This window comes from Corythoichthys intestinalis, chromosome 2 (assembly GCF_030265065.1).
Source record: "Corythoichthys intestinalis isolate RoL2023-P3 chromosome 2, ASM3026506v1, whole genome shotgun sequence".
In the NCBI taxonomy this organism is placed as follows: Eukaryota; Metazoa; Chordata; class Actinopteri; order Syngnathiformes; family Syngnathidae; genus Corythoichthys; species Corythoichthys intestinalis.
The window spans coordinates 20,213,505-20,239,359 of record NC_080396.1 but is presented as its reverse complement, the minus strand read 5'-3'; the positions used below and the strand labels follow the sequence as shown (position 1 = coordinate 20,239,359).

General features: G+C 40.3%; 1 protein-coding gene across 6 annotated transcripts in view; it reads right to left on the bottom strand.

Moving 5' to 3' along the window:
- Positions 1 to 25,855, bottom strand: part of LOC130905125 (sodium-coupled neutral amino acid transporter 3-like) — a 123,210-nt gene that overhangs the window by 91,448 nt on the left and 5,907 nt on the right. For 2 of the 6 annotated variants that reach the window (XM_057818189.1, XM_057818206.1), the window contains exon 2: positions 16,124 to 16,275. The exons of the other annotated variants lie outside the window; for them this stretch is intronic. The gene's annotated coding sequence lies outside the window, so the exon portion shown is untranslated. The remainder of the gene's footprint in view (positions 1 to 16,123; positions 16,276 to 25,855) is intronic. 6 annotated transcript variants of the gene reach the window in all.

Genomic DNA, 25,855 nt, shown 5'->3' with positions numbered 1-25,855 from the left:
ACTAGATATCATTAGGACGTGTCCCCCAAATGTCCCTGATTGGATTGCCGCTTATGGAGGGTGATGCCATTGACGGCCATGGACGTCCAATTCTCCCAATCTTTTCTAATGGCTTTTACTTTGTTTAGTGCCATTGACTGGCATTATGGTCCATTCTATTGATAGACCTGAGTGGGGCTAAGATTTGTATCTCCACAGAGGAAAGACCAAGGTGTAATTTCTCCCGAAATTGCAGTTTCTAGTTATGCAGAAAACAATACAGTACATCTGAAACAAATGATTATAACAAATTATATTTGACAGAAAAAGCATGTTATTTTGCGTCATTCAAATCTTAATATCTGAACACTTAAATATGTCAACTAAAGTGCAATCACATTCGTAAACTAGAAACTGCAATTTCGGGAGAAATTACACACCTTGGTCTTTCCTCTGTGGAGATACAAATCTTAGCCCCACTCAGGTCTATCAATAGAATGGACCATAATGCCAGTCATTGGCACTAAACAAAGTTAAAGCCATTAGAAAAGATTGGGAGAATTGGACGTCCATGTCCGTCAATGGCAGCACCCTCCATAATTGTTAATGGAATCGGGGAAGTTTGGGGGACACGTCCTATTGATATCTAGTCATTTTCTGTTGATTTGGGAAAAAAAAAAAAATTCCCATTGAAAATGAATGGGAAAAATTTTGGACGTCCATGGACGTCAATGGTATCAACTTACATAAGCATCAATGGAATCCAAGTACATTGGCATCAATAGAATGAACAAACATGAAGAAATGCCTTTGGAAATTAATGGGAAGTTTGGACGTCCATGGACGTCAATGGCATCACCCCCCATAAGCGGCAATGCAATCGGGGACATTTGGGGGACACGTCCTAATGATATCTAGTCATTTTCTGTTGATTTGAGGAAAAAAAAAAATTTCCCATTGAAAATGAATGGGAAAAATTTTGGACGTCCATGGACGTCAATGGTATCAACTTACATAAGCGTCAATGGAATCCAAGTACATTGGCATCAATAGAATGAACAAACATGAAGAAATGCCATTGGAAATGAATGGGAAGTTTGGACGTCCGTGGACGTCAATGGCATCACCCTCCATAAGCAGCAATGCAATCGGGCACATTTGGGGGAAACGTCCTATTGATATCTAGTCATTTTCTGTTGATTTGGGGGGAAAAAAAAAAATTCCCATTGAAAATGAATGGGAAAAATTTTGGACGTCCATGGACGTCAATGGTATCAACTTACATAAGCGTCAATGGAATCCAAGTACATTGGCATCAATAGAATGAACAAACATGAAGAAATGCCATTGGAAATAAATGGGAAGTTTGGACGTCCATGAACGTCAATGGCATCACCCTCCGTAAGCGGCAATGCAATCGGGGACATTTGGGGGACACGTCCTAATGATATCCAGTCATTTTCTGTTGATTTGGGGAAAAAAAAAAAAATTCCCATTGAAAATGAATGGGAAAAATTTTGGACGTCCATGGACGTCAATGGTATCAACTTACATAAGCGTCAATGGAATCCAAGTACATTGGCATCAATAGAATGAACAAACATGAAGAAATGCCATTGGAAATGAATGGAAATTTTGGACGTCCATGGACGTCAATGGCATCACCCTCCATAAGCGGCAATGCAATCGGGGACATTTGGGGGACACGTCCTAATGATATCTAGTCATTTTTTGTTGATTTTGGGGAAAACAAAAAAATTCCCATTGAAAATGAATGGGAAAAATTTTGGACGTCCATGGACGTCAATGGTATCAACTTACATAGGCGTCAATGGAATCCAAGTACATTGGCATCAATAGAATGAACAAACATGAAGAAATGCCATTGGAAATGAATGGGAAGTTTGGACGTCCATGAACGTCAATGGCATCACCCTCCATAAGCGTAAATGGAATTGGGGACGTTTGGGGTATACGTCCTATTAATATCTGGTCATTTTCTGTTGATTTGGGGAAATTTAGTTTTTTCCCCATTGAAAATGAATGGGAAAATTTTGGGACGTCCATGGACGTCAATGGCAGCACCCCCTATAAGCGTCAATGGAGTTCGGAACGTTTGGGGGAGACGTACTATTGATAACTGGTCATTTTCTGATGATTTGGGGAAATTTAGTGTTTTCCCCATTGAAAATGAATGGGAAAAATTTTGGACGTCCATGGACGTCAATGGCAGCACCCCCCATAAGCGTCAATGGAGTTGGGGACGTTTGGGGTATACGTCCTATTAATATCTGGTCATTTTCTGTTGATTTGGGGAAATGTAGTTTTTTCCCCATTGAAAATGAATGGGAAAAATTTTGGACGTCCATGGCCGTCAATGGCATCGACATCCATATAGTCAAATGAATCCAAGTACATTGGCATCAATAGATTCGACATGCATGGCCGTCAATGGCATCAATGCAATGTAAAGTCCATTGGAAATACTATTGAAAGTGAATGGGAACTTTTCCCATTGGAAATGAATGGGATAGTTTTTGGCAAATATCCGGAGAACCGTAAATTTTTTCCAAATTCTGTATACAATCTTTATGCCCCCCACCGTCCCGGAATTTTTGATGTCCAAATTATGTGATTTGGTCAAAAATTGTAGGACAAGTAGCGTTTTGAAAAAGTTGTAAAAAATCGGAAAATCGCCGTTTACGGGCGAACGAAAAATTTTTCGGGGCCGTTTGAAAAATTCCCATCGTCGCGCGAAAATTCCGGTCGTGTCGATACTTGAACGGTGCCGATCGGTGGTACGGTTCGGGCTGCGCGGCGCGCCGAAAAAACGCGGAGAAACCATTGCATAATAATAAAAATTACACACCTTGGTCTTTCCTCTGTGGAGATACAGATCTTAGCCCCACTCAGGTCTATCAATAGAATGGATCATAATGCCAGTCATTGGCAAAAAACAAAGTAAAAGCCGTTAGAAATGAATGGGAGAATTGGATGTCCATGGACGTCAATGGCGGCACCTTTCATAATTGTTAATGGAATCGGGGAAGTTTGGGGGACACGTCCTAATGATATCTAGTCATTTTCTGTTGATTTGGGGAAAAAAAAAAAATTCCCATTGAAAATGAATGGGAAAAATTTTGGACGTCCATGGACGTCAATGGTATCAACTTACATAAGCGTCAATGGAATCCAAGTACATTGGCATCAATAAAATGAACAAACATGAAGAAATGCCATTGGAAATGAATGGGAAGTTTGGACGTCCATGGACGTCAATGGCATCACCCTCCATAAGGGGCAATGCAATCGGGGACATTTGGGGGACACGTCCTAATGATATCTAGTCATTTTCTGTTGATTTGGGAAAAAAAAAAAAATTCCCATTGAAAATGAATGGGAAAAATTTTGGACTTCCAGGGACGTCAATGGCAGCACCCCCCATAAGTGTCAAGGGAGTTGGGGACGTTTGGGGTATACGTCCTATTGATATCTGGTCATTTTCTGTTGATTTGGGGAAATTTAGTTTTTTCCCCATTGAAAATGAATGGGAAAAATTTTGGACGTCCATGGACGTCAATGGCAGCACCCCCTATAAGCGTCAATGGAGTTGGGGACGTTTGGGGGACACGCCCTATTGATATCTGGTCATTTTCTGTTGATTTGGGGAAATGTAGTTTTTTCCCCATTGAAAATGAATGGGAAAAATTTTGGACGTCCATGGCCGTCAATGGCATCGACATCCATATAGTCAATAGAATCCAAGTACATTGGCATCAGTAGATTCGACATGCATGGCCGTCAATGGCATCAATGCAATGTAAATTCCATAGAAATCCCATTGAAATGAATGGGAAATTTTCCCATTAGAAATGAATGGGATAGTTTTTGGCAAATTACCGGGGAACCGTAAATTTTTACCAAATTCTGTATACAACTTTTATGCACCTCACCGTCCCGGAATTTTTGATACCTAAATTATGTGATTTGGTCAAAAATTGTAGGACTAGATACATTTTGAAAAAAAAAAAAAAATCTGGAAAATTGCCGTTTGCGGGAAAACGGAAAATTTTTCGGGGCCCTTTTTAAAAAAGCCATCGTCGCGCAAAAATTCCGGACGTTTCGATATCTGAACGGTGCCGATCGGTGCAGCGGTTCGGGCTGTGCGGCGCGCCGAAAAAACGCGGAGAATAAGATGAATAATAATAATAATAAAAATAAGTACGATAAAGTTGCAGAACAGCATTACCTTGTTCTTTCCCTTGGAAAGACCAAGGTAATAAGAAGAACTAGAAACTGCAATTTCGGGAGAAATTACACACCTTGGTCTTTCCTCTGTGGAGATACAGATCTTAGCCCCACTCAGGTCTATCAATAGAATGGATCATAATGCCAGTCATTGGCACTAAACATAGTTAAAGCCATTAGAAAAGATTGGGAGAATTGGACGTCCATGTCCGTCAATGGCAGCACCCTCCATAATTGTTAATGGAATCGGGGAAGTTTGGGGGACACGTCCTATTGATATGTAGTCATTTTCTGTTGATTTGGGAAAAAAAAAAAATTCCCATTGAAAATGAATGGGAAAAATTTTGGACGTCCATGGACGTCAATGGTATCAACTTACATAAGCGTCAATGGAATCCAAGTACATTGGCATCAATAAAATGAACAAACATGAAGAAATGCCACTGGAAATGAATGGGAAGTTTGGACGTCCATGAACGTCAATGGCATCACCCTCCATAAGCGGCAATGCAATCGGGGACATTTGGGGGACACGTCCTAATGATATCTAGTCATTTTCTGTTGATTTGGGGAAAAAAAAAAAAATCCCATTGAAAATGAATGGGAAAAATTTCGGACGTCCATGGACGTCAATGGTATCAACTTACATAAGCGTGAATGGAATCCAAGTACATTGGCATCAATAGAATGAACAAACATGAAGAAATGCCTTTGGAAATGAATGGGAAGTTTGGACGTCCATGGACGTCAATGGCATCACCCCCCATAAGCGGCAATGCAATCGGGGACATTTGGGGGACACGTCCTAATGATATCTAGTCATTTTCTGTTGATTTGGGGAAAAAAAAAAATTTCCCATTGAAAATGAATGGGAAAAATTTTGGACGTCCATGGACGTCAATGGTATCAACTTACATAAGCGTCAATGGAATCCAAGTACATTGGCATCAATAGAATGAACAAACATGAAGAAATGCCATTGGAAATGAATGGGAAGTTTGGACGTCCGTGGACGTCAATGGCATCACCCTCCATAAGCAGCAATGCAATCGGGCACATTTGGGGGACACGTCCTAATGATATCTAGTCATTTTCTGTTGATTTGGGGAAAAAAAAAAAATTCCCATTGAAAATGAATGGGAAAAATTTTGGACGTCCATGGACGTCAATGGTATCAACTTACATAAGCGTCAATGGAATCCAAGTACATTGGCATCAATAGAATGAACAAACATGAAGAAATGCCATTGGAAATGAATGGGAAGTTTGGACGTCCGTGGACGTCAATGGCATCACCCTCCATAAGCAGCAATGCAATCGGGCACATTTGGGGGAAACGTCCTATTGATATCTAGTCATTTTCTGTTGATTTGGGGAAAAAAAAAAAAATTCCCATTGAAAATGAATGGGAAAAATTTTGGACGTCCATGGACGTCAATGGTATAAACTTACATAAGCGTCAATGGAATCCAAGTACATTGGCATCAAAAGAATGAACAAACATGAAGAAATGCCATTGGAAATGAATGGGAAGTTTGGACGTCCCTGGACGTCAATGGCATCACCCTCCATAAGCAGCAATGCAATCGGGGACATTTGGGGGACAGGTCCTATTGATATCTAGTAATTTTCTGTTGATTTGGGGAAAAAAAAAAATTTCCCATTGAAAATGAATGGGTAAAATTTTGGACGTCCATGGACGTCAATGGCAGCACCCCCCATAAGCGTCAATGGAATTGGGGACGTTTGGGATATACGTCCTATTGATATCTGGTCATTTTCTGTTGATTTGGAGAAATTTAGTTTTTTCCCCATTGAAAATGAATGGGAAAAATTTTTGACGTCCATGTAAGTCAATGGCGGCACCCTTCATAAGCGTCAATGGAATTGGGGAAGTTTGGGGGACACGTCCTATTGATATCTGGTCATTTTCTGTTGATTTGGGGTAATTTTGTTTTTTCCCCATTGAAAATGAATGGGAAAAATTTTGGACGTCCATGGCAGACAATGGCATCGACATCCATATAGTCAATTGAATCCAAGTACATTGGCATCAGTAGATTCGACATGCATGGCCGTCAATGGCATCAATGCAATGTAAATTCCATTGGAAATCCCATTGGAAGTGAATGGGACTTTTCCCATTCGAAATGAATGGGATAGTTTTTGGCAAATTTCCGAGGAAGCGTAATTTTTTTCCAAATTCTGTATACAACTTTTATGCCCCTCACCGTCCCGGAATTTTTGATGCCCAAATTATGTGATTTGGTCAAAAATTGTAGGACTAGATACATTTTGAAACTTTTTTTTTTTTCACGGAAAATTGCCGTTTACGGACGAACGGAAAAATTTTCGGGGCCATTTGTAAAGTTTCCTGTGTCACGCGAAAATTCCGGTCGTGCCGATACTTGAACGGTGCCGATCGGTCTAACGGTTCGGGCTGTGAAGCGCGCGTTTTTTTTCCATTCAAAATGAATAGGAAAGTTTTTGGCAAATTTCCGGGGAACCGTAAATTTTTGCCAAATTCTGTATACAACTTTTATGCCCCTCACCGTCCCGGAATTTTTGATGCCCAAATTATGTGATTTGGTCAAAAATTGTAGGACTAGATACATTTTGAAACTTTTTTTATTTTTCGGAAAATTGCCGTTTACGGGCGAACGGAAAATTTTTCGTGGCGGTTTGAAAAATTCCCATCGTCACGCGAAAAATCCGGTCGTGCCGATACTTCAACGGTGCCGATCGGTGCTACGGTTTGGGCTGCGCGGCGCGCCGAAAAAAACGACTATAACTAGAAACTGCAATTTCGGGAGAAATTACACACCTTGGTCTTTCCTCTGTGGAGATACAGATCTTAGCCCCACTCAGGTCTATCAATAGAATGGATCATAATGCCAGTCATTGGCAAAAAACAAAGTAAAAGCCGTTAGAAATGAATGGGAGAATTGTACGTCCATGGACGTCAATGGCGGCACCTTTCATAATTGTTAATGGAATCGGGGAAGTTTGGGGGACACGTCCTAATGATATCTAGTCATTTTCTGTTGATTTGGGAAAAAAAAAAAAATTCCCATTGAAAATGAATGGGAAAAATTTTGGACGTCCATGGACGTCAATGGTATCAACTTACATAAGCGTCAATGGAATCCAAGTACATTGGCATCAATAAAATGAACAAACATGAAGAAATGCCATTGGAAATGAATGGGAAGTTTGGACGTCCATGAACGTCAATGGCATCACCCTCCATAAGCGGCAATGCAATCGGGGACATTTGGGGGAAACGTCCTAATGATATCTAGTCATTTTCTGTTGATTTGGGAAAAAAAAAAAAAATCCCATTGAAAATGAATGGGAAAAATTTTGGACGTCCATGGACGTCAATGGTATCAACTTACATAAGCGTCAATGGAATCCAAGTACATTGGCATCAATAGAATGAAAAAACATAATTAAATGCCATTAGAAATGAATGGGAAGTTTGGACGTCCATGGACGTCAATGGCATCACCCCCCATAAGCGGTAATGCAATCGGGGACATTTGGGGGACACGTCCTAATGATATCTAGTCATTTTCTGTTGATTTGGGGAAAAAAAAAAAATTCCCATTGAAAATGAATGGGAAAAATTTTGGACGTCCATGGACGTCAATGGTATCAACTTACATAAGGGTCAATGGAATCCAAGTACATTGGCATCAATAGAATGAACAAACATGAAGAAATGCCATTGGAAATTAATGGGAAGTTTGGACGTCCGTGGACCTCAATGGCATCACCCTCCATAAGCGGTAATGCAATCGGGGACATTTGGGGGACACGTCCTAATGATATCTAGTCATTTTCTGTTGATTTGGGGAAAAAAAAAAATTCCCATTGAAAATGAATGGGAAAAATTTTGGACGTCCATGGACGTCAATGGTATCAACTTACATAAGCGTCAATGGAATCCAAGTACATTGGCATCAATAGAATGAAAAAACATAATTAAATGCCATTAGAAATGAATGGGAAGTTTGGACGTCCATGGACGTCAATGGTATCAACTTACATAAGCGTCAATGGAATCCAAGTACATTGGCATCAAAAGAATGAACAAACATGAAGAAATGCCATTGGAAATGAATGGGAAGTTTGGACGTCCCTGGACGTCAATGGCATCACCCTCCATAAGCAGCAATGCAATCGGGGACATTTGGGGGACAGGTCCTATTGATATCTAGTCATTTTTTGTTGATTAGGGGAAAAAAAAAAATTTCCCATTGAAAATGAATGGGTAAAATTTTGGACGTCCATGGACGTCAATGGCAGCACCCCCCATAAGCGTCAATGGAATTGGGGACGTTTGGGATATACGTCCTATTGATATCTGGTCATTTTCTGTTGATTTGGAGAAATTTAATTTTTTTCCCCATTGAAAATGAATGGGAAAAATTTTGGACGTCCATGTAAGTCAATGGCGGCACCCTTCATAAGCGTCAATGGAATCCAAGTACATTGGCATCAATAGAATGAACAAACATGAAGAAATGCCATTGGAAATGAATGGGAAGTTTGAACGTCCCAGGACGTCAATGGCATCACCCTCCATTAGCAGCAATGCAATTGGGGACATTTGGGGGACACGTCCTATTGATATCTAGTCATTTTCTGTTGATTTGGGGAAAAAAAAAAATTTCCCATTGAAAATGAATGGGTAAAATTTTGGACGTCCATGGACGTCAATGGCAGCACCCCCCATAAGCGTCAATGGAGTTGGGGACGTTTGGGGTATACGTCCTATTGATATCTGGTCATTTTCTGTTGATTTGGAGAAATGTAGTTTTTTCCCCATTGAAAATGAATGGGAAAAATTTGGACGTCCATGGACGTCAATGGCATCACCCTCCATAAGCATCAATGCTATCGGGGACATTTGAGGTAAAGGTCCTATTGATATCTGTTGATTTCCTAATGATTTGGGGACATTTTGTTTTTTCCCCATAGAAAATGAATGGGAAAAATTTTGGACGTCCATGGCCGTCAATGGCATCGACATCCATATAGTCAATAGAATCCAAGTACATTGGCATCAGTAAATTCGACATGCATGGCCGTCAATGGCATCAATGCAATGTAAAGTCCATAGGAAATCCCATTGGAAGTGAATGGGAACTTTTCCCATTACAAATGAATGGGAGAGTTTTTGGCCAATTTCCGGGGAACCGTAATTTTTTGCCAAATTCTGTATACAACTTTTATGCCCCTCAACGTCCCGGAATTTTTGATGCCCAAATTATGTGATTTGGTCAAAAACTGTAGGACTAGATACATTTTTAAACTTTTTTTTTTTTCCGGAAAATTGCCGTTTACGGGCGAACGGAAAATTTTTCGGGGGATTTTGAAAAATTCCCATCGTCGCGCGAAAAATCCGGTCGTGTCAATACTTGAACGGTGCCGATCGGTGCTATGGTTCGGGCTGCGCGGCGCGCCGAAAAAACGCGGAGAATAAGATGATGATATAATAAATAATAATAATAATAACTAGAAACTGCAATTTCGGGAGAAATTACACACCTTGGTCTTTCCTCTGTGGAGATACAGATCTTAGCCCCACTCAGGTCTATCAATAGAATGGATCATAATGCCAGTCATTGGCAAAAAACAAAGTAAAAGCCGTTAGAAATGAATGGGAGAATTGGACGTCCATGGACGTCAATGGCGGCACCTTTCATAATTGTTAATGGAATCGGGGAAGGTTGGGGGACACATCCTAATGATATCTAGTCATTTTCTGTTGATTTGGGAAAAAAAAAAAATATCCCATTGAAAATGAATGGGAAAAATTTTGGACGTCCATGGACGTCAATGGTATCAACTTACATAAGCGTCAATGGAATCCAAGTACATTGGCATCAATAGAATGAAAAAACATGAAGAAATGCCATTGGAAATTAATGGGAAGTTTGGACGTCCGTGGACGTCAATGGCATCACCCTCCATAAGCAGCAATGCAATCGGGGACATTTGGGGGACACGTCCTAATGATATCTACTCATTTTCTGTTGATTTGGGGAAAAAAAATAAATTTCCATTGAAAATGAATGGGAAAAATTTTGGACGTCCATGGACGTCAATGGTATCAACTGACATAAGCGTCAATGGAATCCAAGTACATTGGCATCAATAAAATGAACAAACATGAAGAAATGCCATTGGAAATGAATGGGAAGTTTGGACGTCCATGAACGTCAATGGCATCACCCTCCATAAGCGGCAATGCAATCGGGGACATTTGGGGGACACATCCTAATGATATCTAGTCATTTTCTGTTGATTTGGGAAAAAAAAAAAAATCCCATTGAAAATGAATGGGAAAATTTTTGGACGTCCATGGACGTCAATGGTATCAACTTACATAAGCGTCAATGGAATCCAAGTACATTGGCATCAATAGAATGAACAAACATGAAGAAATGCCTTTGGAAATGAATAGGAAGTTTGGACGTCCATGGACGTCAATGGCATCACCCCCCATAAGCGGCAATCCAATCGGGGACATTTGGGGGACACGTCCTAATGATATCTAGTCATTTTCTGTTGATTTGGGGAAAAAAAAAAAATTCCCATTGAAAATGAATGGGAAAAATTTTGGACGTCCATGGACGTCAATGGTATCAATTTACATAAGCGTCAATGGAATCCAAGTACATTGGCATCAATAGAATGAACAAACATGAAGAAATGCCATTGGAAATGAATGGGAAGTTTGGACGTCCATGAACGTCAATGGCATCACCTTCCATAAGAGGCAATGCAATCAGGGACATTTGGGCGACACGTCCTATTGATATCTCGTCATTTTCTGTTGATTTGGGGAAAAAAAAAAAATTCCCATTGAAAATGAATGGGAAAAATATTGGACGTCCATGGACGTCAATGGTATCAACTTACATAAGCGTCAATGGAATCCAAGTACATTGGCATCAATAGAATGAACAAACATGAAGAAATGCCATTGGAAATGAATGGGAAGTTTGGACGTGCATGGACGTCAATGGAATCACCCTCCATAAGCGGCAATGCAATCGGGGACATTTGGGGGACACGTCCTATTGATATCTAGTCATTTTCTGTTGATTTGGGGAAAAAAAAAAATTTCCCATTGAAAATGAATGGGAAAAATTTTGGACGTCCATGGACGTCAATGGTATCAACTTACATAAGCGTCAATGGAATCCAAGTACATTGGCATCAAAAGAATGAACAAACATGAAGAAATGCCATTGGAAATGAATGGGAAGTTTGGACGTCCGTGGACGTCAATGGCATCACCCTCCATAAGCAGCAATGCAATCGGTCATTTTCTGTTGATTTGGGAAAAAAAAAAAATTCCCATTGAAAATGAATGGGTAAAATTTTGGACGTCCATGGACGTCAATGGCAGCACCCCCCATAAGCGTCAATGGAATTGGGGACGTTTGGGATATACGTCCTATTGATATCTGGTCATTTTCTGTTGATTTGGAGAAATTTAGTTTTTTCCCCATTGAAAATGAATGGGAAAAATTTTGGACGTCCATGGAAGTCAATGGCGGCACCCTTCATAAGCGTCAATGGAATTGGGGAAGTTTGGGGGACACGTCCTATTGATATCTGGTCATTTTCTGTTGATTTGGGGAAATTTTGTTTTTTCCCCATTGAAAATGAATGGGAAAAATTTTGGACGTCCATGGAAGTCAATGGCGGCACCCTTCATAAGCTTCAATGGAATTGGGGAAGTTTGGGGGACACGTCCTATTGATATCTAGTCATTTTCTTTTGATTTTTGGAAAAAAAAAAATTCCAATTGAAAATGACTTTGATGCGGGAGGTCGCAGGATCGAACCTCTGTCAATACCAAGTTAGCTTTTGTCAATGCCTGTATCGCATACATGATAACTTTATATACATATCACACAACGCTGCATTTAGCAGCTGGATAGCTCAGTGTTGATATCGCTGACCTTGGTACGAGAGGATGGTGGTTCGATCCCCGGTCAGTTACCTACTTTATGCGTATACCTCAGAGTGGATTGGACGTCGCCGACGTCAAAAGAGCGGATGACGCCAACGTTCATCGAGAGGACGGCGCCGACGATCAACGAACGGATGGTGACGACGTCCAACGAGCAAACGGCGCCGACGTCAAAAGTTAGCGTGAGAGGCGGACGTCACCGACGTCAAAAGAGCAGATGATGCCGACATCCCACGTGGGACAGTGACAACATTCAACAAGCAAACGTCAAAAGTGCAGAATACGATGTCCAACGCGCCGACGTCCAAGACGTCAAAAGAGCAGATGACGCCGACGTCCCCGACGATCAACAGACGGATGGTGACGACGTCCAACGAGCAAACGGCGCTGACGTCAAAAGTTAGCGTGAGAGGCCGACGTCATCGACGTCAAAAGAGCAGATGACGCCGACATCCCATGTGGGACAGTGACAACGTTCAACAAGCAAAAGTCAAAAGTGCAGAATACGATGTCCAACGAGCGGACGTCACCGACATCCAAGACCTCAAAAGAGCAGATGACGCCGACATCCATCGAGCGCACGGTGCCGACATCTCACGTGGAACAGTGACGACGTTCAACAAGCAAACGTCAAAAGTGCAGAATGTGCCGTCTAACGAGCGGACGTCACCGACGTCCAAAGTGCAGAATGCGCCGTCCAACGAGCGGACATCACCGACTTCCAAACTGCTGACGGCGCCGACGTCCAACGAGCGGACATCACCGATGTCCAAAGTGCTGACGCTGCCGACGTCCATCAAGCGGACGGTGCCGACGTCCAACGTGGGACAATGACGACGTTCAACAAGCAAACGTCAAAAGTGCAGAATGCGCCGTCTTACGTCCAACGAGCGGATGGTGACGATGTCAAAAGAGTGGACGACGCCGACGTCCAAAGTTTGGCGACGTCCAACGAGCGGACGTCACCAACGTCCAAGACGTCAAAAGAGCAGATGACGCCGACGTCCATCGAGAGGACGGTGCCGACATCTCACGTGGAACAGTGACGACGTTCAACAAGCAAACGTCAAAAGTGCAGAATGCGCCGTCCAACGAGTGGACGTCACCGACGTCCAAAGTGCAGAATGCGCCGTCCAACGAGCGGACGTCACCGACGTCCAAAGTGCTGACGGCGCCGACGTCCAACGAGCGGACGTCGCCGACGTCCATCGAGCGGACGGTGCCGACGTCCAACGAGCGGACGGTGCCGACGTCCAACGTGGGACAATGACGACGTTCAACAAGCAAACGTCAAAAGTGCAGAATGCGCCGTCTTACGTCCAACGAGCGGATGGTGACGATGTCAAAAGAGTGGACGACGCCGACGTCCAAAGTTTGGCGATGTCCAAAGAGCGGACGTCACCGACGTCCTAATTGCTGTCGCTTCCGACGTCCAAAGTGCTGACGCTGCCGACATCCAACATAAAGACGGCGCCGACTTCCAACGAGCAGACGGCGCCGACGTCCAATGAGCGGACGGTGACGACGTCCAACTAGCAAACGTCGCCGACGTCCAACATGCGGATGACGCCGACGTCCAGTCGACGAAGTCCAACGTGCGGATGACGCCGACGTCCCATAAATTCCCATTGAAAATGAATGGAAAAAATTTGGGACGTCCATGGACGTCAATGGTATCAACTTACATAGGCGTCAATGGAATCCAAGTACATTGGCATCAATAAAATGAAAAAACATAATTAAATGCCATTAGAAATAAATGGGAAATTTGGACGTCCATGGACGTCAATGGCATCACTCTTCACAAGCGTCAAAGGAATTGGGGAAGTTTGGGGGACACGTCCTATTGATATCTGGTCATTTATTGTTGATTTAGGGAAAAAAGAAGAAATTCCCATTGAAAATGAATGGGAAAAATTTTGGACGTCCATGGACGTCAATGGTATCAACTTACATAAGCGTCAATGGAATCCAAGTACATTGGAATCAATAGAATGAACAAACATGAAGAAATGACATTGGAAATGAATGGTAAGTTTGGACGTCCATGGACGTCAATGGCATCACCCTCCATAAGCGGCAATGCGATCGGGGACATTTGGGGGACACGTCCTCTTGATATCTAGTCATTTTCTGTTGATTTGGGGAAAAAAAAAAAAAATCCCATTGAAAATGAATGGGAAAAATTTTGGACGTCCATGGACGTCAATGGCAGCACCCCCCATAAGCGTCAATGGAGTTGGGGACGTTTGGGGTATACGTCCTATTGATATCTGGTCATTTTCTGTTGATTTGGGGAAATGTAGTTTTTTCCCCATTGAAAATGAATGGGAAAAATTTTGGACGTCCATGGACGTCAATGGCAGCACCCCCTATAAGCGTCAATGGAGTTGGGGACGTTTGGGGGACACGTCCTATTGATATCTGGTCATTTTCTGTTGATTTGGGGAAATGTAGTTTTTTCCCCATTGAAAATGAATGGGAAAAATTTTGGACGTCCATGGCCGTCAATGGCATCGACATCCATATAGTCAATTGAATCCAAGAACATTGGCATCAATAGATTCGACATGCATGGCCGTCAATGGCAATGCAATGTAAAGTCCATTGGAAATCCTATTGAAAGTGAATGGGAACTTTTCCCATTAGAAATGAATGGGATAGTTTTTGGCAAATATCCGGGGAACCGTAAATTTTTTCCAAATTCTGTATACAACTTTTATGCCCCTCACCGTCCCGGAATTTTTGATGCCCAAATTATGTGATTTGGTCAAAAATTGTAGGACTAGATACATTTTGAAACTTTTTTTTTTGTCACGGAAAATTGCCGTTTACGGACGAACGGAAAAATTTTCGGGGCCATTTGTAAAGTTTCCTGTGTCACGCTAAAATTCCGGTCGTGCCGATACTTGAACGGTGCCGATCGGTCTAACGGTTCGGGCTGTGAAGCGCGCGTTTTTTTTCCATTCAAAATGAATAGGAAAGTTTTTGGCAAATTTCCGGGGAACCGTAAATTTTTGCCAAATTCTGTATACAACTTTTATGCCCCTCACCATTCCGGAATTTTTGATACCCAAATTACGTGATTTAGTCAAAAATTGTAGGACTAGATACATTTTTAAAGTTTTTTTTTTTTTCGGAAAATTGCCGTTTACGGGCGAACGGAAAATTTTTCGGGGCCGTTTGAAAAATTCCCATCGTCGCGCGAAAATTCCGGTCGTGCCGATACTTGAACCGTACCGATCGGAGGTACGGTTCGGGCTGTGCGGCGCGCCGAAAAAAACGTCAACAATTATTGACCTATAATAATAATAAATAAAAAAAAGTACAATAAAGTTGTACAACAACATAACCTTGTTCTTTCCCTTGGAAAGACCAAGGTAATAAGGCGAATAAAGTTGCAGAACAGCACTACCTGGACTTTCCATAGGAAAGAACCAGGTAATAATAAGAAGAAGAATAAAAAGTACAATAAAGTTGTACAACAACATAACCTTGTTCTTTCCCTTGGAAAGACCAAGGTAATGAATGACTTCTGGTTTTTGAAATGTAAACTGTAAGTCTAGATAAGCTTGTTTTTGTATGCCAAATATATTATGCCAGTTTGCTCTCCCACAGCTATTATACGCACACTCCCAAGCTATTATGAAGAATACAGTTTTAGCCCATAATCATGTGCTTACATTTTTATTACCGGCAATTGCTCACATTCTGCTGATAAATAGATACACACACATATGTTGATTCATCACACAACGTCGCAGTACTTTTCCACCAAGCTACAGTACTTTGAGTACAAATGTGTGTTCAAAACAAAGATATATTGCCCGCTCAAGAGTGTGACTGTTAATTCAATCAAGAGTGTGACTGTTAAATCAATGACTAGAATATGGAACTTGCCTGATCGAAACTGCCACGTTGGACAACAGTGTTGTAACTGTATTCTGCCCAGCAACAAGCCCTCAATAAAAGTTAGCAGCGCGGGGGAGCTCGGAGAGAGACTTCGATGAGACAGCATTGATCGCAGAACTCTGTCTCCTGGCTCTCCCAACCTGCAGGTTGAAAAACGTCAACTCTCTGACTCTGTCTCACTTCATGCCTTGCCTTTTGTCAGCTTGCCTTGGGTAAATAAGTTAAAGAACGAGTTTTGGACCCAACATAAACCAATCTGTTGTGATAAAACAACAAAATTGCAATAACTGCATTAACTATCAAAGTGAAGTCTAACTGTAACTGTCGTCTTGAAACAAATCTGAATAAGGAAAAACATTGCAATAAAATAATGCAAACTGGTTAAACTTGAGAGTAGCTGAGATCTTTCATGACAGAACATCGCTTCAATGATATCTGGCGCCATCTGGGGTCGTGAATGGGTCTAATGTCTAGACCGCGAATATAAGACGACCCCCATTTTTTCAGTCTTATTTCACTGCAAAAAACACCGTCTTATATTCGGGCCAATACGGTACTACCCACAAAAATCGTTTTTTTATAGTGCATGAAGTGAGAAGAATCACATCTGTCTTGTAAACAGTGAAATATAGTTCATGAAATGTTAAAAAAAACAACAACATAACATTAGTTTGCCTGACATTTACATTGCGAGCATACTATCATGGCCAACATCTTTGTCTCTTTTATGTTTTTGAGTACGATGGCAGCATGCCTTCAGCGAAGCTAACGTGAGGCCAAACATTTGGCTCCAGTTGAGAATATTTGCACTTTGAAGGCTTCTGAAATGACATACAACATGATAAAAGCTGAGAATAACCTCCCTGTTCAAACACAACAGAGCTGCTTTCCCAGGCAGCGACACAAGCGCTCACGTGGCTCTTTCTAATACTGTCGCTACACAAATAGACATCATAAATGTCCATATGCCATACATTTCAGAATAAGGTCTTACCTATCAAGAGTCCAAAATTAAACATGCTAAATCAAACACAACATACAGTGATACCGTTGGTGATGATCCACCATCTCTAATATCGTTGTGTAATAAATACCTGTTCGCTTAAACATGTCATCCTTGAAAGTCAAATATAAACAGAACCTAAAACACACATGGAACATTTACGTTCTATAGAGATTTCACAAGTCAGTACAGTAACAAGCCCCAGCGTGTTATATAACATACAAAAAAGGTAATTCGCTTTTTGCTTTGACCATAGATTCCACTATCAGTTGACAAGACAGCTCCATCAGACGTCGCGCCACGCCTTGCCGTAGGGGGCTGACCCAAGCAGAACGTTGAGTTAGTTTTCACTGTGATATACTGAAACAAACGCTGTGTTCTAATGCCGGATTTAGGTGGAAATAGGATGAAGGTTTTACTGCATACAAGCAGCCAGGAGTGTCTCAAGAGTGATTTGGTCGGGGATTTAGGGCAATTATTATATTAAATAGCACAATCAGTTGCACTTTGAAACGTTAAAAAAAAACAAAAAAAAAAAACCATCAATGAATAAAATTAGTGTAACATTAGCTTGAAATATTTACTCAAAATGGATGATAACTGCCTGTTTTTTGCTTTTGACCAAGAATCTAGACAGTTTTACATTCATATCTATAGAAATTTTGCGAGGTAAGCATTTATTTAAAAGAATTTTCAACTTAAAAAGCTCTTTGTTTCGTGACGGCCGCCATGTTGGATTACGCAATACCGTAACTTTTGCTTGAAATAAAAAAATATTTACGTAAAATGAATGGTAACTGCCCGGTTTTTGCTTTTAACCAAGAATCTACATTTTTACATTCATATCTATAGAAATTCTGCAATTTAAGCATTTATTTACAATAATTTTTAACTTAAAAAGCTCTTTGTTTCATGACGGCCGCCATGTTGTATTACACAATACTTCTGGTTGAAATATTTACGTAAAAGGAACGATAACTGCCCGTTTTTTGCTTTTAACCAGGAATCTACAGTTTTACATTCATATCTATAGAAATTCCGCCAAATAAGCATTTATTAACAAGAATTTTCAACTTAAAAAGCTCTTTGTTTTGTGACAGCTGCTGTGTTGGATTACACAATACTTTTGCTTGAAATATTTACGTAAAAGGAACGATAACTGCCCGTTTTTGCTTTTAACCAAGGATCTAGACTGTTTTACGTTCATATCTAGAGAAATTCTGCGATTTAAGCGTTTATTTACAAGAATTCTCAATTTAAAATCTCTTTTTTTTCGTGACGGCCGCCATGTTGGATTACACAATAACGTAACTTTTGCTTGAAGTATTCATGGAAAATGAACGATAACTGCCCGTTTTTTGCTTTTAACCAGGAATCTACAGTTTTACATTCATATCTATAGAAATTCCCCGATATAAGCATAGATTTACAAGAATTTTCATCTTAGAAAGCTCTTTCTTTCGTGACGGTCGCCATGTTGGATTACACAATACCGTAACTTTTGCTTTAAATATTTACATAAAATGAACGATAACTGCCCGTTTTTTGCTTTTAACCAAGAATCTACATTTTTACATTCATATCTATAGAAATTCCACGATTTAAGCATTTATTTACAAGAATTTTCAACTTAAAAAGCTCTTTGTTTTGTGACGGCTTCCATGTTAGATTACACAATACTTTTGCTTGAAATATATACGTAAAATGAACGATAACTGCCCGTTTTTTTGCCTTTAACGAAGAAACTACACTGTTTTATGTGGATATCCATAGAAATTGCGCAACTTAAGCATTTATTTACAAGAATTTTTTACTTAAAAAGCTCCTTGTTTTGTGACAGCTGCCATGTTGGATTTTGTATCCCTACACATGATGTTTAAGTTGCTATTTCGGGCAAAAACTTATACATGTTACGTTGCTATTGCTATTGATCCTGAAAATATCTCAGCATTCAGTGATTTTTGTGCATCTAGTTTAAAATCTGAGAATTTTACAGCCATTTCAAGTTTTGTTATACTCATATAAAAATAACGAATCAGGATTTTATTATGAAACGACTTTGAATTTTTCGATGTCGCTGCTCATTGAGACTCATATATGCCTAAGGGAGGTGCATGTTTTGGTTTTAGGTCGCTAGTGGCTTTGGGTTAGAAAATATTTGAATTTTAAGATTTTTAAAATAGGCCCCTTATGGATCGGCCCCGAGCCCCGTGTCCCGTCAACTGATAGTGAAGTCTATGCTTTGACCCCCGAGACCATGCTTCATTTATTGGCTGCTACTGACAACACAAGATGAATGTTTGTTCATTCGGTGCTGCCCTCCCACTTCAAATGGATTGGACATCTACTCATTAAAAACACATTTAAATTCACAGGAGAAGGATTCTTGGACGCCACATGATTGGACAACTATCATCATCTTGGGAAGAGTGACATTCATCCGTTTGCTGCCAACCCTCCCACTTCAAATGGTTTTGACGTCTCCTACTGAAAAACTCATTGTAATTCTCAGCACAAGGATGACTATGGATGTCTATCATCATCTCAGGAAGGGTGACCTTTTTTACGACGGCATGCTTGGATAGGGCGACCAGCAGTTGGAAACAAAGTCCAGAAAGAGTACATATTGCGTAGCATTGGAACCGATATCAATGAAGCCATTTCAGTGTTGTATCTGTACCAACACTATTTAGAATGCAATTTAAAACATTCGATCAGATTAGCATGGAAATTAAAACCCTTATCCAACAAATTAATTAATCAAACATTATTTGCACAGTGCTTTTTATAAGTAAAACTCAATTTAAAGCAACTCTTGGTAACTTTTGGTCGATTTTAGCGACGCCAGTGGACAAAAGCGGTAGTGTTTGACCTTACAGAAGACTGCAACTCCCATGAGGACCAGCGCACACCTGCTGTGTTGTAAAATCATCAATCAATCAAAAATCCATCTCCTGGTTGCCTGCAAATGGATTAAACAACATTTCTCTTTCCAGCGGCTGTGTGAAGGATGAATAGTAATAAGGTAATGAATGCAGTTGTTGCTCAACAATAGCCTATGATGGTTAGCAACCATGTGGCTTTGTGTGGCTAACCACCCCACACCAACTCGTTAGTGCTGATGAGTTGGGTTGGTGGGGGGGCCTCAGCAAGTGAAAGCCGGGCCAATGTTTATTATGTATATCGTGGTAGCCTCCCTTTTTTTCCTCCTCAGACAAAACTTTTTGTCTTTTTGTTGGGCTGTCAAATTTATCGCGGTAATTTTTTAAATGAATCCCGTTAAAACAGTTGACGCAATTAACGCATGTACGGAATTACCTGTTCATGCGTTGCCTCAAGCAGTTTACAATGACGCTGTTTTAGCACATTGAGAGCGTATAGGCCAGGGGTGCACATAATTTTTTTGCCCAGGTTCTCAGAGGAGGACCTGGAGATGTGACTTGGTCCTCATTGAGCTTGAGAGCCGACCCGCCTGATGCGATAAATTTATGACAAGCTTCACTTAGAGCCAATTAACTTTAATTAATTATATTAACAATTAATGCTTGATTAACATCAACTGGCACAACAAAATTGCTATTACTTTTAAGTGAAATTTAAAGAAATAAAAAGCACCAATTCAAAATAAAGGGCATTATGCGGCTCCCACATTAACTCCAAGCCTTTTTAAAAGTGGGATGTCCTCCTCATAAGACCTCATTGAACGTGCATGTTTAGCTTTGTAAAATGCGAGCAAAAACACGTTTGTCAGTGCATGTCGCTGTTCATTACCTTTATTCCGCCACTTGTCCATAGGGCGAGTGGGTCCTGTTTGACATCGATAGTTTGCTTAATTGCCACATGCTCTCTGTTTTTTTTTGTGCTTTGGTTTGGATGGCTGAAATTCTTTGACCCTACATAAAATGCGCTGCTCTCATCGGCGACATTGGGATTCTCACGGCACATTTTGTACCGCATTTCCGTGCGAGCATCATTTGCTTCTAGCCATGCTAGCCTGTAGCCACTTTTCAGCATAAGTCCTTTTTTTCGGTAGCTCCGGTGACGTCTCTGTCGTCTGTCTGTCTTTTGATGGGGGTGGGGGAACACGGAAGTAATTACTCAGTGTGGCCTGCCTCTTCGACATTTTGAGAAGTTATTTTCTCGTGTCCGCCGGAAATACAGTGTTCAGCCATCGGTACGCAAAAGCGTATGGAAGCTGTTGAGGGCCAGCGCGTTTGTCTACGTCCAGTACACATGCGCGCATGCGGACCACTTATGTGCACCCCTGGTATAGGCAGAGAAATGCAAGTGGACACAGGCGTTCATTGGACCGCGCCTTTTATTGGCTTAACTTTTGGCAGCCACTACTAACAGTCATGGTTGCGCAACTTCCCACCATGCATTTGGGCGGAGCAGGAGACGATCTTTTTCTTAACACTCTTAATTGAACACAACGCAGAACATATTGTACCGCCCATCATGCATTTGGGCAGAGCAGGAGACGATTTTTTTTTCTTAACGCGCCTAATTGATCACAACGCAGAACATACATTTGCAGCCACCACTGACAGTCATGGTTGCCCAACTTCCCATCATGCGTTTGGGCGGAACAGTCGCTACAGTATCATTTAGTGAAAGAACAACAAAAATAATATTCCTATTCCTCAAAAAAATAATGTTCATAAAAAGAAAAGTGCTGAATGCAAAGAGAACTGGCATTCCCAATCAAAATAGCTGTGCAAAATACACCTAAAACTTACTCAAACTTTGCCTTGGCTAGATCTCTAATTAATTAAAAACTGGCAACACTTGCAACAACCTTGTGGTGAAATTCAATCACTACCTGACGTACTGTAGTTAAAAACACTGTGGAAGAACGGCAGGGAGCCTGATGTGACGTCACCGCTCGGCGGCGTCAACAATGGCGAGAAGTAAATTTTACAAATTTTATTAAAATGAAAACATTGAGTGGGGTTTTAATATAAAATTACTATAACTTGTACTCAAATTTATATTTTAAGAACTACAAGTCTTTCTATCCGTGGATCCCTTTACCAAAAAGAATGTTAATAATGTTAATGCCATCTTGTGGATTTATTGTTATAATAAACATATACAGTACTTACGTACAGTATGTTGAATGTTTATGTCTGTCTTGTGTCTTATCTTTCCGTTCCAACAATAATTTATAGAAAAATATGGCATATTTAAGAGATGGTTTGAATTGCAATTAATTACGATTAATTAATTTTTAAGTTGTAATTAACTCGATTGAAAATTGTAATTGTTTGACAGCCCTACTTTTTTGTTGCTCTGCCATCTTTGCAGAATTCGCGCGAAAGCGTTCGCATGGACTTCCAGCTTTAAAATGAATTTTGAAAAGGGGAAGTGACGGATGTCGTAAAGCAGTCAGCATATTTGTGTTTTTTTTTTTCTGTGGCAGGGTTCCTGCCACCTTCCTCAAAATTAATTAGTGCCGGTGAAAGCGATACAGACCCCCTCGAGAAAAAAAGAGTTGTAATTCAACTAGTTGTCAGTCGACATATTATCGCAGTTGTTATGAAAATATTTTATAAAGGTGAAAAGTTAGCTCGTGTTGCTTTAAATTAGGTCTACTCTAATGACTGAAGAACCTGAGGCTGGTACAAAGCATCCAGGTTAAAAATATAAAACTTCCTAATAGTCATGCTAAATTAAGATTTTAAGTAGACACTCAAATTCTTAAGTTCTCTTCATAACTTGTTATATTGAATTCCTAAGTTAACATTGTTAACTTGATTAATTGAGTTGTATTAACTTGATCAAGTTTGTAGGCACCACTTAAAATTCTGCGTAAACTCAACTCAAAATGATAAATTACATGAATTTAGCCTTATTCCCAATGCCCTGGCAAGAAAGCTGCAATTGAGATAGCAAAGTCAAGTAAATATATAATACAAGTCCAGTTCATTCATTTTTTTAATATTGAGAAATATTAATCAGAAAAGCTTTCTTCTTTTTCCTGTTTCCCATTAAAAACGTCTTTCCTTCATACTTCACTTTTTCAAGAAGAATCTCAAACGCCATTGCAAAAGCTAAAACAATTATCACTACGTTTTCTACATACACTACCAGGAAATATCTTCCACAATACAAAAGTGCAACAGTTTCCTTTTCCTTTCCCTATCCAAGGGATCAAACCGGATGCCTTCATGCTGTGAGGCAACAGTGCACTGCTCACCACTAAACCAATGCGTCACTGCCTATGCAAACACCTAGACGTATTTTAAAGTTCGCCTCCAAGCTGTGATCACAAAAAACATTAGTCTTATGTAACACCCGATTTAACGGCCCTAAACTCTAAAAAAATAAAACTTTCTATTGTAATGCTAAATAAATATTTTAGATAAACATACAGTCCCTGACAAAAGTCTTGTCGCTTATCCATTTTGTAAAAACAATTGCTAATAACCTGACTTTTAATTATTCAATTGCTTTCAGAAATGACTCATATGAAAGCTAAGACCCTCCCAATTGATGTTGAATGTACAAAAAGAAAAAAGATTTATCATTTAATGAAGACATAAGGGTCAAATTTTGGCATGACAAAAGTTTTGTCGCCTCCAGAAAGTAGTGTGAAAATTGAACGAAAAATGTACTTCAAATACAAAAATATGTTACATAACATAAGCGAATTAAGTAGTGGTGCTGTGAGATCCAAATTAAATATTTTGTATGGCTTCCATGGGCTTCGGCAAGGATTCATACTATTGATGAAGTTATCAGGAACATCAAAGAAAGCAGTCTTGCATACTTCCCAGAGTTCATCAACATTCTTAGGTTTCGTCTTCCATGCTTCCGCTTTCATCCTACCCCAGACTGCTCAATGATGTTCATGTCTGGTGACTGGGCTGGCCAGTCCTGGAGGATCTTGATCTTCTTTGCCTTGAGGAACTTTGAGGTAGAGATTGAAGTATGCGATGGAGCACCATCCTGCTGCAGAATTTGTCCCTTTTTATGGTTAGGAATGTAAGAGGCAGCTAAGATTTGTTCATATTTCAGACTAGTTAGGTGGTTTCAGACTGGATGTAACCTTAGACCATAATTTTGCCACCAACAAACGTCACTGTTTTCTGAGTGAATCTCGGATCCATGCGGGCTCCAGTAGGTCTCCTGCAATATTTGCAGCAACTGTGTTGTAATTCAATGGAAGATTCTTCTGAAAAATCCACCTTTTGCCCACTTTTCCAGCGTCCATCCTTTTGACAGGATGTGGGCCTTGGCAAATGCCACACGGTTTTTTAATTGTCTTTTGTTTAATGCTGATTTCTGGGCACTGATTCGACCATGGAGGCCATTTCTAGACAGAATTCGACAGACTGTTCTGGTTGACACAAGAACTTCAGGTGACCAGGTCTCGTGGAGCTCTGCTGCAGTGGAAAAAGATAAAGATCCTCCAAGACTGGCCTGCCCAGTCACCAGACATGAACATCATTGAGCATGTCTGGTGTAGGATGAAAGAAGAAGCATGGAAGACGAAACCCAAGAATGTTGATGAACTCTGGGAGGCATGCAAGACTGCTTTCTTTGATGTTCCTGATGACTTCATCAATAAATTGTATGAATCCTTGCCGAACCGCATGGATGCAGTCCTTCAAGCCCATGGAATCATACAAAATATTAAATTTGGATCTCACAGCACCACTACTTAATGCACTTATGTTATGTAAAATATTTTTGTATTTGAAGTACATTTTTTGTTCAATTTTCACTCTACTTTCTGTAGGCGACAAAACTTTTGTCTTCCCAAAATTTGACCTTTATGTCTTCATTAAATGATAAATCTTTTTTCAGTGAAACAAATATATTTTTGTACATTCAACATCATTTGGGAGGGTCTTAGCTTTCATATGAGCCATTTCTGAAACCAATTGAATAATTAAAAGTCAGGTTATTAGCCATTGTTTCTACAAAATGGATAAGCGACAAGACTTTTGTCAGGGACCGTAGTGTAACTCCAATTTTTCATTCTCTTAAGTAACTTGTTATTCATGATAAAGCATGTGGCCCATACTTAAATGTCTCAGTTAACTGAACTTAAAATGATAAGTCGAGTGATACGGTTGCTAGCTAATTTGCTGTGAACAAGGATGTCTAGCTCAGTTGTCTGCACGCTCAGCTGCCATGGTGGAGGTGTGATGAGATCATCTTCAAAATCCAATTTTCCTGTTCGCTGCTTTCTCCTAATGAACGAGGTACCATGAATGATCACAATGGAAGTATGTCATAATCTCATGTAATACATTAAAACTGTTCAGATCAATCGGACACTCAGATCTCCACTGGCCGTGTCGAGCAGCTGAACAGGACAGGTTAACAAAAAAACAAAACAAAACATAAAAAAGATACAATTTACTCAAAATGTTTTAAACCCCTGCAATGTTTTGGTCGGGGTTATTTCATGCTTTTATTGGTTATTTTTCATGTTAAAATTACATTGTTTTTAATGAAAAATGAGCACTTACGTTTGCCTTTTTGAAACTGCGTTTTGTCTCAGCCATTTTCAAAGAGCCGAAAATAGCAAAGAGGGCATGCTAAACTCATGATTTGATTTCGATGGGTAAAGTTTCGTCCAATCATCTCCCAGAAGTGGTAGTAGCAACTAAATTCGGTGTCTCTATTGATTTAGAGATGCGAACGCGTCATGTCCTTCAGCAGCATGCTCAGGTCTGAAGGGGTTAAATATAGACGAACCAGAT